The sequence below is a fragment of the Jaculus jaculus genome, chromosome 1 (assembly GCF_020740685.1).
Source record: "Jaculus jaculus isolate mJacJac1 chromosome 1, mJacJac1.mat.Y.cur, whole genome shotgun sequence".
NCBI lineage: Eukaryota > Metazoa > Chordata > Mammalia > Rodentia > Dipodidae > Jaculus > Jaculus jaculus.
Window position 1 is genome coordinate 314,285,326 of NC_059102.1, and position 14,750 is coordinate 314,300,075.

Below are 14,750 nucleotides of genomic sequence, written 5' to 3' on the forward strand. Positions count from 1 at the left end.
ACCAGTAGTGAATAACATCCACTTTCCCCACAGCCTCACCAACATTTGTTGACATTTGATTTTTCAATGAATGCCATCCTGTCAGGGGTAAGATGGAATCTTAAAGTTGTTTTAGTTTGGGCTGGAGAGATGACTTAGTGGTTAAGGGCTTGCCTGTGAAGCCTAAGGACCCCCCCCCCACCCAGCCCCTGGTCGTTTGCAGTGGCTGGAGGCCCTGGTGCACCCATTCTTGCTCTCTTTCTCTGCCTCTTTCTCTCTCTGTCACTCCCAAATAAATAAAAATAAACAAAAATAAATTTTAAAGTATATCCATCTCATTAGTATGCAAATATGCATTCATCTTTAATAAGAGGTAAAATTATGCATGCCAAAGAATTGTTTCTAAAATAAATTTCTCTATGATTATTATCTACAATTAACTATATAGTCTTAGGCTGGCCTTGAACTTGTGGCTCTTCTCCTACCACTATTTCCCAAGTGCTGGGATTAAAGACGTGTATCACCACACCCAGCTGTAGGCCTATCTTACATACCTATAAACCTGGGAATGCATAGGTTTCTTGTGTAGAAGAGATCATGAGTGGAAGGAGTTTAAGAAGCCCTTCTGTAGAGGAGAGAGAAAAGAAATATGGGGCACATGCTGAGACGGGTGGCAGCGAAACATTGCTGTTGTAGGTTGAACCAAACCTCTCTGCAGAGGAATTTGGGCAGAGCAAAGGACAGGAGCGAGGGACTGGGAATGCAGACCTAGAGGATGGCATTGGGTGGGCCACAAAAATTATTTCAGATTCCCTGGGGCCTGGGCCACCCTGGAGAACCCAGCAGCCTTGGCGAAGCGAGAAGCAACACCTGCGGACCATCTAGCATGGGGCAGTGACCAGGCACCTTGGGCTGCCACTTGCTTTGCTAACATCCAGAGCACCCTTAGGTGGCTGTGTGCACCTCCTCACCTTGTCAGCAGGGACACTGTCTCCAGGCCTGGGTCTGAGTCCGGCTTCCCCTCTTGGCATTTGTGTGAGATTGTCCCTTGACCTCTCGGAACTTAGTTGTTAACTGCAAAATATCCCACTATCTGTTTGCAAGGAAGGTTCTTGTGAAAGGCTCAACAATGGCAATGTTCGTGAAAAACGCTGGCTAGGATTGCTGTCTCTAGCTGAACTGTTTTCCTTGACTTCTCTAAGCAGCTTGTCTTTCAGGCCTCCCTAATGTCTCCGGGGACAAGGGAGGACGGGGAGTTTCTCCTTCTTCTCCCACTCTCCATGGCAGCACCTGGAGGCGATAAGTGCTCATGGCCAAATCTTGGATAAGATGCTGAACTTCCCTGAGCCCTGTTTTCCTCCTCAAAAACCTTGGTAATCTATTTTAGAGGCTGTTTGAGGACATAATGAAACAATGTTAAAACATAATAGAAAACTGGCCCTCAGTTGTCTTAGTTTTAGTATGAAAAACTTTCAATCAAGCCAGGCGTGGTAGTGCACACATTTAATCCCAGTACTTGAGAAGAGGCAGAGGTAGGAGGATCTACTGTGAATTCAAGGCCATCCTGAGACTACGTAGTGAATTCCAGGTCAGCCTGGGCTAGAGAGAGACCCTACCCTGAAAAATGAAACAAAAAACAACTTTCAATCACACAAAAAAGTAGAGGAAAGTTCACCCCCCACCACATACTCCTTTCACCGAGAGAACACAAGCATCAATATTTTGTTATATTTGCTTTGAAGTTCTTCGTTGTTGATATATGTTAAGGAAAAGTCAGCATGGCATTTTATCCAAACACTCCAGTAAGCTTCTCTGCCATAAAGGGCATTTTCTATATAACCTCCGCCTAACAAGTTAGCCAGGATTCCTTAAAATCAATAGCACTGAGCTACATTTAATTTCCCCAGGGTCTTAGGAACATCTTGTACAGGTGGGGGTTTAAAAAAAATCAATGTCTACACATTGAGTTCATGGTTTTGTATTTTAAGTCTTTTCTCATTTTCACCCTTATAACTTTTTTGTTGTTGTTGTTTTGGAATAATTTTAGATTTCTAGGAAAGTCACGAAGCCAGGAGAGATTTCCGGCATACACTTGACCCAGTTTCCCTTATATTGATGCCTTATATAACCATGGTCTTTGTCAAAATTAAGAATTCCGTGATTGGGCTGGAGAGATGGTTAGTGGTTAAGGCGCTTGCCCGCAAAGGCCTTCGGTTCGATTCCCCAGGACCCACATAGGCCAGATGCACAAGATGATGCATGCTTCTGGAGCTCATTTGCAGTGGCTGGAAGCCCTGGCGGGCCCATTTTTTCTCTCTCTGCCTCTTCCCTCTCTCAAATAAATAAATAATATAAAAAGAACTCCGTGGTAAATTACTCCCAGCTCAGCCTCTCGTCTGCAGTGGCTCCCTCCTACCCTTGCTTTCATGTCTGTTTTACTGAGGTCTGGAGTGCGCTGCTTACTGTGGAAATCTCTTTTTTGCTTCATCCGGCTGCATCCTCCAGGTGCCATTTTACTTAGTCCTCTGTCCCCTGCTTTTCCTCAAAGGGAGAAGTTAGATCTTCAGGTATAAGATTCATGGTGACACTGTGAGCTTGGTGCTCAGTACTCTTCATCGCCCCGCTGCTTCCACCGCCTTCAGCCAGCCCGGCTGTGCTGGGACAGCACCCCGCAACCACCCTGCACCTGGTCTTCCTGCCCCTTGCATCTCCTCCCTGCCTGCCTAGATGCACCTGGTCATGTTGGGAATTGTTGTACTCAGGTTCCCATTGCTGACAGAAATCACCTGACCAGGAGCAGCTTTTGAGAATAAAGGTTTATTTTGGCTGACAGACTTGAGGAGAAGCTCCGTGACGGCAGGGGAAAATGATGGCATGAGCAGAGGGTGGACATCATCCCCCTGGCCAACATGAGGTGGACGTAGCAACAGGAGGGTCTGCCAAACACTGGCAAGGGGAAACTGGCTGTAACACCCATAAGCCCACTCCCAACAATACACTGCTTCCAGGAGGTGTTAATTCTCAAATCTCTATCAGCTGGGAACCTAGCAGTCAGAACACCTTAGTTTATGGGGGACACCTGAACCAAACCACCATAGTAATCACCAAGCCATTCTTCACCCCCCTCACCCTGCCCAATATCCCACACATGAATTTGGTGGCTTGTTTTTCCTTGCTCCTATGAGAGCCCACTGACTTCTTTGACGATGCTCAGGTCATAAAAAGTTAACCATAACAACAATGAAGATTCATTTAATAAATTGACCAATCGTTTTTCCTCTTTGAGACAGGATTTCTCTGTGTATCTCAGACTAACCTGGAACTCTTGATCCTCCCACCTCAGCCTCCCAGGTGCTGGGATTATAGGTGTGTGCCACCATGCCTGGCTGACCACTTGATTTGGGGTGGGGGTTAAGGTAGTGGATTGCTGTAGCCCAGACTGACCTCGAATTCACTATGTAGCCTCAAAGTGGTCTTGAACTCGAAGCCTTCCTCCTACCTGTGCCCTCTGAGTGCTGGGATTAAAGGTGTGCACCACCATGCTCAGCTCAATTGATTTTAATAATCAAACTATTGAATTTGATTTCAGGTTGCTGCCCCAACTGTGTCCCTGCTTAGGTCCGCTGTATACAGGCAGGAGCCGTGACCTTGGTGAGGAGGCTATGGTCGCAGGAGGGAGAGGGAGGTGGGATTCAAGGAGAGAATAAACAGAGGCTGCAAGCATGGGTGGGGAAAATGCCACTTGACTGGCAAGCTCCTGTAGGTCCAGCTCTTCTGAGGTGTTTCCTATCCGCCTGGGCACTTCTGCGGGCTCTTGGAAGTGTTCCTGCCAAGTTGCTACGGACCCTATCATTTTCTTCTCACATGACTAATGCACCTCCATTCTGGCTGGACCACTTCCTCTTCCTGAGCCCAGAAATACTTAGTGCTGTCCCCCACCTGCATTCACTAAAATCTGTGTCCCTCTGGATGATCCACTTGGATAGATTCCCAAAGTGACCCCACATATACCACATCTAGCCCACAGAAAATTCTCACATGTTCATTCTCCTAAGGAAGTCTGGAAGTTCAGGTTGGTTGTCAACAAAGTCATCTTCACTAAAAGTAGCCTGTTAGTCCATCTTCTCTCTTAAGGTCTCCCAAATAGGTGTCAGTCACTGGTCCACTATGGCCTCCAGACTATAAGAACATGCATTGTGCCTCTAGATGTGCACTTAAAGCCATCTTCTCCGAGTCTTGCATGAAGGGCAAAGATATCCCATCCTAAGAGGAAGGTGGGACTCAGCAAACCTTTTGCCAAATGAGTCCTTTCAAAACATCATTTTAAACTTTCCCCCCAACTTCTGAGGCTTTCCTAATCTTAATGCCGGTGAAGAATTTCAAAGTCTGACCAGTTCCCAGACCCTCGCTGACAAATCCTGCGCCTGGCCTGGCTCATGCTTTGGGGTCCCTCTTTGGAATGTGAGATGTACTCTCCTGAGACCTGGGCTGAAACTCCAAATTTCAGATCCCTTAATACTTCTGCAGTTCCCCACTGCCAGGACACCTTCCACCCCCACTTCCTGCTCCTCTTGACACTTCGGATCATCTGCACGATAAAGTCACGCCCACTTCCCAGGCAGAGCCTCGGTAGCCCTTGATAAGAGTCCGGTGCTGACTACTGCATTTGCCTGTTGCAGCATTTGTTTACGAAGTGCGGGGTGATCCTCCCAGAATGGCAGGCCTCTGCAATTTCACCGGGGCACCCTCCCACCGCAGCACGGAACAATCCTGCTAGGACCTGTTCATTAGAGCTCGGCTGTGTGTTTGAGGACCTGATCTGGGCTACACAAATGCAAAGGTGAATGAGTCACTTCACAAGTTCGACCTTGACTAAAGCCACAGACCATTCTGAAGTCAGCCACCCTCTCTCAGTGTCCTCAAGGTCCTCCTGCCCACCAGCTCTTTGTCAATGCTCCACAGACCCGCTGGGCTGGACTGTCATGATGAAACTCAGTGGGGGCGGGGGTTAGGCTCAAGGAGGGTGGATCCCTGGATGCACAGAGAAGATCCCCAAGGTGAAGACGACGGCATGCTTCCCCCCTAGTCGAGATTACCAGACACAGACCTATGCCCAACAGCTCAAGCAGTTAACTAACCAACAGGAAACAGGGCCACTTGGGGGTTTTCACTGAGCACAGAAGAGCAGTGTTATTTAGTCCCCGAAGCCTTGATCCGGGGTGAATTGGAGTGTGGGCTTAGCTATCCTGACATGTAGCTGGTCCTGGTTTCCCACAAGTACTCCCAACACAAGGGACTGGCTCCCCACATGTTAACCATCCAGCTGTCTCAGTCTGCCCTGCTCCCAGCTCTCTCAACGTCACCGATAGGCACCAAAGATCTAGGTTTGTGACTTTCCAAAGAAGGCAACACAGAACCGCTGCTCTCGGAGAGTGCTATCTCACTGTACGTGAACTTTTATTAGCACCATATCTGCAGGACTCCTTGGTTGAAAGCCACAAAAACAGACTTTTGCTAGTTTTAAGCAAAAAGGAATTTATTGGAAAGATACTGGAAAGTTTACAGACTTAGAGACAAATGTAGAAAATTGGGTCATGGGAAGGACAGAACCATGCCAGCTCTGGGTAACAGAACTTTGTGGTTTGTCTTTTTTTTTTTTTTAAGGTTTAGAGAGATTTTATTGGATTAAGAGAAGAAAATACAGAGAGCTCCCACCATGTAGAAGGCAGGAGAGGGTAAAGTCCACCAATGTGATCCAAATTGGGGTCATTTATAGAGTTCGAATGGGGGCTAAGCTTAACCAACCACAGTGCCAGGATCAGATTCAGACCTAATTCTAGGAGGGGGGAACTCCTTCCCTGGAAAGGACTCAGGATGTATATAGAAAAATATAGCTAAGTAACTCCTTAAGCAAGAGATAAGGAGAGATCCAGTCCTTCTCTGATCTCTAGCAGAGTGTAGACTGCAAGGGCAGACTCAAGGACATTTCTGCTTTTGTACTTTTGGGGACCCAGTGTGACTGGCCTTTTGCAGAAGGCGCCCCAGGGAAGTCTCTGTTTTAGACACCTACAGCTGCCCATGAGCCCAGTCAAGACCAAGATGTTCACTGCAACCATTGTCTTTACTAGCATCCTCCACTGATGTATTTACAATATGACTCAATTGTCCAAAGTTCATCTCATACAAAGTTCTCTTTGCATATTAGCTGCTGGAAAGCCCAAGGCCCTTAACAAGAATGTGGGATTTTTATGGTGTCACATTGGCTTTGTTTCCCTCCCAGCTATATTTTATGATTTTGATGTTCCCTTTTCTTTCTTGTTTGCCATGTTGACGTGTGCTGTGATTTCTCTTTCTGGAATAGGGCAGGATATAAATGAGAAGATTATCTGTGACTCTTTAGGAATGTGTCATGTTGTGGAGCAAAGTTTGCACTAATGACTTTCTTATTGGAACTCTGGGAGCCAGTGGTTACCAAGATCTCCTGATACATCCCTGGAGTAGTGTGCTACTTCTAACTATGAGATACAAACAAATTCTACCAGTCTTTTTTTCTGAGGTAGGGTCTTGCTCTAACCCAGGCTGACCTGGAATTCACTATATAGTCGTCTCAGGGTTTCCTTGAACTCACAGCAATGCTCCTACCTCTGCCTCCCAAATGCTGGGATTAAAGGTGTGTGCACCACACCCGGCTTCTACCAAGCTCTGCTGCATAGTAGTCCTTTGTCTAGGGCCTTGCAGTCTGACCTGGAGCAATGTCGGCCAGGGGGACTGCGGAGGGAGAACAAGAGCACCGGGACAAGGCACACTGGATGGGGTGGGGTGGGACGGGGCCCTGCTCCAGGGTTATTTTCCAAATGACCTCAGTTGAGCTCTCTTTCTGGAGGAGATTGCCTGGCCGGAGAGCACCAACGAAAATTTGGCAGTGCCTGGAGGAGTTAAGTGCAGCCAACAGCAGCAGGTGCCAAGAATGGGCCAGAGAACTCTGGTGAACTTCCCGGAGTCTCGTCGCAACTTCAGCTGGGGACTGGAGCAGCAGAAATGAGACTGGAGAGAACAACGGGGGTCCACCTGCTGCCCCCAGAAGAACCCTAGCTAGGGGTGGAGAAATGGCTCAGTGGTTACAGGCACTTACCAAACCTAGCAGCCCTGGTTTGATTCCTTAGTGCCCAGGTAAAGCCAAATGCAAAGTGTCGCATGTATCTGGAATTTGTAGTGGCAAGAGGCCCTGGTGTTCTTGTTCTGGCACTCTCTTCTTCTTTCTCTCAAATAAATAATTACAAAAGAACCCCAGCTTTACCTTCCAACTTGTGATAAACTGGCATTTCCCACCAGAGTGTGAGCTGGGAGAAAGGGGTTGGGAGCTGGGGGGTGGGTAGGTGGTTTCTCAAGAAGTCCCCAGCAGAGCTGGGCATGGTGGCACACGCCTTTAATCCCAGCATTTAGGAGGCAGAGGTAGAATCACCGTGAGTTTGAGGTCAGCCTGATACTGCATAGTGAATTCCAGGTCAGCCTGGACTACAGCGAGACCCTACCTTGAAAAAAAAAAAAAAAATAGAAGGCCCTGGTTGCAAAAGTCAGCGACCTACTTCCTCAGCCTTGCTCAGATAGAATGTAGCTGGTCCGAAGTCTGCAACAGGTAAGCCACAGATCTCTAGTGAGGAGACATCAGGTCTCAGGGATGGGGATGGAAAACTGGGGATCTGTGCCCATTCTCTGCAGCCCCCAGGAGCCCTCGGAGCTCTCCCCCTTCTGCTTTTCTCTCTTCACTCCTCTCGCTTGTGGTTTGACGTGGCAGGAGAGCAAGGAGCCCCCACCCACTGTGTTTGAGCACTCTTGGTTCTGTGCCCATTCCCAGCTCAAACTCCCTGACTGGCCCAGCTCCTCCAGGTAAGCGTGGACTGCTGGGTGTCCAGCCCTTGTGCAGCCAGCCATGGCTAGGAGGAATCAGCCATGTTGTCTTCCAGGATCATGCGGGGGCTTGATAATCAAATATTAACTCTATTGAGGCATGTCAATTCTGGCTTTTTTTTGGGTGTGTGTGCGCATGCGCATGGGCACGTGTGCCCATTGTGTGCAGAGGAGAACATCGGGTGTCCCCTTCTGTCACTCATTCACCCACTTTGAGACTGAGTCTCCCACCCAACCCAGAGCTGCCCCAGCGATTCTCTAGTCTGCACCCCACACAAGACTGGGGCTACAGTGCTTACTTTGCCTCACCTGGCTGGTTACATGGGTGCACTAGAGGATCCTACTGAAGTGGGTCCCAAGCTCTCTTAGGCCCTCATGCTTGTGTGGAAACGCTCTCACTAAGCCATCTCTCCACCCTCATCGACCCAACTTTTCAAAGACGGGCCTCTCAGTGACCTGGAGTTCACCAATTAGGCTAGCCTGGTTGGCCAGCCAGCCCCAGCACTGACTCTCAGCACTCAGCTCACAGGCGTATACCACCAAGCCTGGCCTTTTTTATGAGGCTCTAGGGATTGAACTCGGGTCCTAATGCTTGCAAGGCAAGCACTTTACCACGTGAGCCATCTCCCTAGGCCAATGCTGGCCTTTCCTCAAGTCAAACAGCCACTGAAAGGAACTTCCAGGCCTTCAGAGTCCAGATGGGAAGGGATTCCTAGGACTTTAGGCCACTGGCGAAGAGCAAGGCTCCACAACTTTCAAAGAAAGACACTCACTTTTGCAGGTTGACACGTGCATAGTTTCTCTCAGGGATCAGGTTTCTTGAAGAACGACTTGGGAGGAAGAGCATCCAAGTTCAAGGAACAACTCGAATCCTGTGTGATTGCTCAGGATCAGTTGCGGCAGCAGAGTGGCACGTGAAATGCAATACCGTATCCACCAGCCAGGTTTACTCCTCCCTGGCACAAGAAACCTTTGCCACATGGGGCTCACCTGGTCCCTGAGGACACCTTCTGTGCCTTTGCTTGGCTGACCCTCCCAGTCACCACTGATCAAGTTCTCCCCTTCCCTCAAGGCCTCACCCAAAGCCCAACTCCCACAGAAAGAACCCCATCTCTTCTGGGTCCCCACAACCTGTGTCCTAGCATATACCAATCTGGCCACCTCCGAGCTACTTGTGCCTGAGTGTGCTTTGCTCCTCAGCCTGGCTGCTGGAGGACACCTCTGCGCCTATCAGTGCTCAGGAGGGCAGCCATGCTGACGTGCTGGCTGCTCCCAGAATGCTCTGGTTCTGCCCACGCAGTATGACCTTTGACCCTCTCAACAATCCCAGAACCCTCCGGCGCTCCAGTGACCCCCGCGTCGCTCTGCTCTTCTTGCCCTCATAGTGGCCGAGGAATTCCTCCACCCCCACAGACCAGAGCCCCCGCTCACTCCTTCTCCTCACAATGGCCACTTCTGTTCTGCTGGGGCGACTCCCCTGCACGGTGCCTTTTCAGAGCACAAAGGCTTACAGGGATGTCCTTATGGGTACAGCATTTGCTAAGGACAAACTGCACCACCCTCTCTGACCCCGAGGAGATGGGCTGTTAACCCCCAGACCCAGAGTCACCACTCCTCACTTCTGTCCTGAAATACAAAGGGCCAATGGCTGCGGGCAGCCCCCAGCCTTTGCTGACTTTCCAACTCTGAGGAAGTCACTCTGCCTTTTGTTCTTCTGTGGTGCCAGGCCACTGGCCACCATGGACAGGAGGCAGAGCGGTTAACTGGGAGGCCTGCCAGGAACTGGACTGCTCTCCGATGGGAAGCAGCTGACTGGAAAAGCTGAGGCCACAAGGGCTGCAGCACTCAAAGTCTTGCAGTGAATCCCAGGGGCGTTCAAACCTAGCTGCAGAGCAAGCCAGCGGGAGACTGCAGCCCGAGCATCCGCACCGAGGGGCCTGTCATGCCCTCAACAGTGGCCCTGGATCACGGATGTTTTCAGCAGCTTGAAGCACTCGAGGATGACTTCCCAACAGCCTCAGGGTTCTTCCTGGGAAAGTAGCTTCAAATGGCCGGGAGCACTAAGCCTGGAATGGGATGAGAGAGCCTCACACCTGCCTCATCCTTGGATGGGCTCCCTGGGGAAGATGGGACCTGCCTGCCCACATCCCTGTCAGGCTGGGAGTTGGGTATCCCCATCCCCCATTTGTCATTGCCTTTCCTGTTTTTAAAAAAATTTACTTATCTGAGAGAGGGAGAGAGAGGACAAGGCAGATAGAGAGAGAATGGGCATGCCAGGGACTCCAGCCACTGCAAACGGACTCCAGGCACGTGCGCCCCCTTGTGCATCTGGCTTATGTGGGTCCTGGGGAAGCAACCCTGGGTCCTTAGGCTTAGCTGTGCCTTAACTGCTCTCCAGTGCCTGATATTATTGTCTTTTCCACACCCCTATAGGCATACATGGGAGCTAGACCCTGCCTGAAGCCAGCCTGCCTCTCAGGCACTTCCCCTAGGCTGCCACTGCAGCATGGCTGCCTCTCCAGAGAGTTCTATGACAAAGGGTTTGGTCTCTGTCCCTGGCACCCCTGAGGCCCACGGCCCTCCCATAGGAGCCGGAGAAGAGAATGGAGGGACTGTAGGTCTCATCCTTTCCCTGGAGAGAGGTGCCGCACCCTTCGTCCCCTCCTGGACGTACTCCTCCAGCAGGCTAGGAGCCCACGGCTGGGTGGGTGGATCACCCTCTGCATTTGCTTCTCCTTTGTTTTCTCAGCAGTGGATTCCTTCTCTCCCTTCTGCCTTATCTCTTCCTGTGCTGCTTCTGGCTTTTCCTGGGTCAGCAGCTGTCCTCTTTCATTCATTCCCTCAAGCCAACCCAAACCTCTTCTCTCCTCTGCGTGTCTGTTCACATCTCTTCGTTTCAGTTCCTCAGAGGCCAGTGGCCTGGGGCCAGAATTTCACCTTCCTTTTTTGTCCCGGGCCTTCAATAGCTCTCCTCTTTTTTCTCCTTCTCCCATTCCTGCTTCCTTTCCTTCCAAGAACATGCCATTCCACAGAAAGTTCCATTCTCACAGCCATGGTTATTTTCACTGTTTCCTGTTCTAGCATGGCAGAGGAATGTCTGACGTCATCGCCACAGATGAACCCAATGGTGGTCGCGCTGTTCCTATCTCTCCCCACCCCCTTCACCAGATGTTTTCTTGACTAATCATTGAAACACAGCTTTTCTTGTCCCTGGAACCCTGCTCCGCCCTCAGCATCTCAGGTTGTGATGCTCCAGAAACACCAGAGCCAGGCCTCAGAAGACATAGCTCATGGCCCCAAACGTTTCTGTACATCAGATTCATCTGGGGAAATTTAACACTCCGAGGGTCAAGTCACACCCTGTGCCAATGAAGTCAGAATATATAGGGGAGGAAGTCAGACACCAGCAGTTTTTAAAGATCCCCAGGTGATTCCAACATATACCAAAGACTAGGAAAAACCAACACAGAGCTAAGAGCCCATGGGCAACTGAATAAGCCCCTTGTATCCTGGGGGCACAAATGAGTCTTGAGATCTGTACAGAGAGAACCCAGAGGGCCCAGGAGCTCTGACAGGTGCACGAGAATTCTCCAGACACATGAGAAAACCCTGATCCAGGGAGGGTGGACAGCTGGCCTCCTCATTCTACAGAGGGTAATGGTTCAAGCAGGGCTCCTCAGGAGCCCAGTACCCAGGAGAGTCTCAGATCTGTGGGGTACAAGTAGCCTTGTGTGTCCTTCCTGGATGCAGACCCCCAAGCCAGCGATGCTTGCTGCTGGCTGAGCACACACATTTGATAGCATAGTCCTGATCGCTGCTCCTCAGCTAGGAGTGAAGCCTCCCGGGGCAGCCAGAGGCCAGGCAAGGGGGTAGGAGACCAGATACTCAGGTGAGTCCTATGAACTAAAATTCTCTACTAGCACTTCCCCGGCCCTTCCTGCTAGCAATGGCAGCTGCAGGAGGGTTGCCTCTACTGGGAACCTATATCCTTAACTCCGGCCTCTCTGATAGATAGCTAAAGAGGTGGCTCTGAAAATCTTCTGGGAGGCTTTTGAAAGCAGGTCTTTGGGCCCAGCCTCAGAGTCTGACACAGTAGATATGGGATGGGGCCAGGGATGTCATGTTTCTAGCAAACTCCAAGTGTGGGGACTTTATTTACAGACCCAGTGGTCTACATCTCTCTCTGGCTCCATTTCTAACTCACCAGAATGAAGGCATGGTAAAAAAGCAGTAGAAAGAACTGAAAAAAGGAAGAGAGGGCAAAGCTAAGGAGATGTCCATCTGTCAAGGGAAGGGAGGCTGGTCCTCAGTCCCTGCGTCAGTGCTGGAGCCTGCGTGATCTGCATGGCTAGTGCTCTGAATATCTGCATATGGTGACATGCAAGCACGTGACAAATGCCAGTCTACTGCACATACAGATGGAAGGGTAATGTACATTTGTGGCTGTAAAGGCTCAACAAGGCAACTTGAGATAGTCATCCAGCTTAATATGCCCAAAGCCCATGCTCTCAGCATGTCCACACACAGCACTCCTGGGCTAACACAGTGCCAAGACACTGGCTTTCTGACCTTTTGGAGATTGTTTTTCTACATGGCTGACAAGTATTTAACAAACAACTGCAGAAGGGGTGAGTATTGGGAAAGAAAAAAGAAAGTTTTTCTTTTTTATTTATTTTTAAAAACAAACGTTTTTAGTATTATTTATTTGAGAAAGAGAGGGAGATGAAGAGGCAGAGAATGGGCGTGCCAGAGCCTCTAGCCACTGCAAACAAACTCTGGATGCATGCACCATCTTGTGCATCTGGTTTATGAACCTGGGTGCTTAGGATTCACAGGCAAGCGCCTTAACCACGAACTCATCTCTCCAGACCAAAACAAGACATTTCCAAAAAGTCCACTTAATTTCTGCGAGCACTTCTCTCCTTTGGATGGTTCCTGCCCTGCTGACCTGAACCAGATTGTAAAGCTTGGGGAGATGAATCAGTTCTGAGTATATTGTGAGCGGCAGTGTGCTTCTAGAGGCAGTCACCTGACCGGAGACCCACAGACTCATACAGCAAGAGGCATTTGCTCCAGCACCCTTTCTGCGCAGGCTGAAGTAAAGATGACTTTCCAGTTCCCTCCAGCTGGTGATTTGATGGAATTCTGTCTTCCAAGAGGCTGCCAGGCTGGAGGGGGCCAGGGTGCGGGTGTGATGTGTGTCACTTAGCAGGAAGTCCAGCAACTCCAGGAAACCGGGCGCAATGTGGCAAAGCACACCACTTTACATCCTGGAACCAGGAGCCAGGCGGGTGAGCTCTGTGGTCGCACCAAGACTCTGCCATCCCCAAGAGCAGCTTGTGACTAGCTTTATTTTTCTAGGATGACCAGAAATTGTAACCTTTTTTGGAGGATGTTATCTTTACTCTTCTGTGGGGACAGAGGGTGACCACATAGATTCAGGAAAGAGATATTATTCAAACATGGTTGAGAACAAGCTCATTGTCTAGTGCGTCTGCAGTTTCCCACAGTTCAACAGTAGCTGTGTGAACTTGAGGTAGCACTTAAGTCTGTGAAAAGGTTTACATTCCCGGGCCACAGCTGCTAGTCCACTGTCTGTGGGGAAACTGAAAAACAGTCCCTTGAGGGCTCTGGCAATGGGCCTTTGGAAGTCAGACTAGACACTGAGGAAATGATAATCAGAGATGGTTATCGAGGCTTTGAGTTCCTCCTTTGTACGCTGATGACTGTTCACAGAAATGTTGGTTGCACCTGTAAACGACTGGAAATGATCTTTTTCAGTTATGAACGCATCGTATCTTTGCTCCATAGGTAATATCCAAGATAAGACCACAAAGGCTGACATATCCAGGACACGTGGTTTAGCCAGTGCAGGCTCTGCATACAGCCCACATTGAGGAGGTGTCTTTTTATTAATTTTTTTATTTTATATTTTTATTTCTGAGAGAGAGAAGCAAATATATAGAGAAAGTGCATGCACCAGAGCTTCCAGCTACTGCAAGCAATCTCCAGACGCATGTGCCATCTTGTGCTTTATGTAGGGACTGGGGATCTGAACCTTGGTCCTTTGGCTTTGCAAGCAAGCACCTTAACCACAAAGCCATCTCTCCAGCCCCCTGAATGTGTGTGTGTGTTTGAGGGAATGAATCATTCACAGCAAACTCAGGAACTGCTGGACCTTGCCTCTCAGCCGTGCTCCTCTTTCCTTTAACACACTGGTTGCCTGTGTTGGGAGGTCTGGGTTCTTTCTCCCGCCTTCGTCTCCTGTCCTCATCCTCTGTGACTTCACAGGAGGAATGCCAACGTAAGCTAGAAGAATCACACACCTGATGTCAAGTCCCTGCTTCGCTATGTACTAGTTGTCAGAGCCCGGGCACGATGATCCTTTTCTTCTGCCGAGTTCTTCATCTGTGATGTGTGGCGAATGACATGCATGTCTATGATTAAGGATGCTTTTAAGCTTAAATGAGTTAATGCTTGTAAAGCCTTAGCACAATGTCTGGCAGAAAGTTAAGTCTTCTATAAGCGCCAGCTATTACCGTTAAGTGAACATAAGGATTCTCTTCCAGCATTTATCCAGATCACACCAAACTAATGTGATGGGAGTGAAGTAAGCTATGGCTGTCTTGTGGCAAGCAAGACGTTGGAGGGCTCTGAACCTCACCCGAAGAGGCCCAGTTAGAGAAATTGCAGGGCTATTCTAAGAGAGTCCTCTATTTTATGACACCACTCGTTGTGCAACCCAAGTCATTTGTGGTTATCCTTTGAGATTCAAAACTTGGCTTGACCTATACCCCACGTTCAGTGTGAAGTCCCAGGGGCCAAGCCCATAAGGATGTGGTGGGGATGGTGGGTTGAATGGG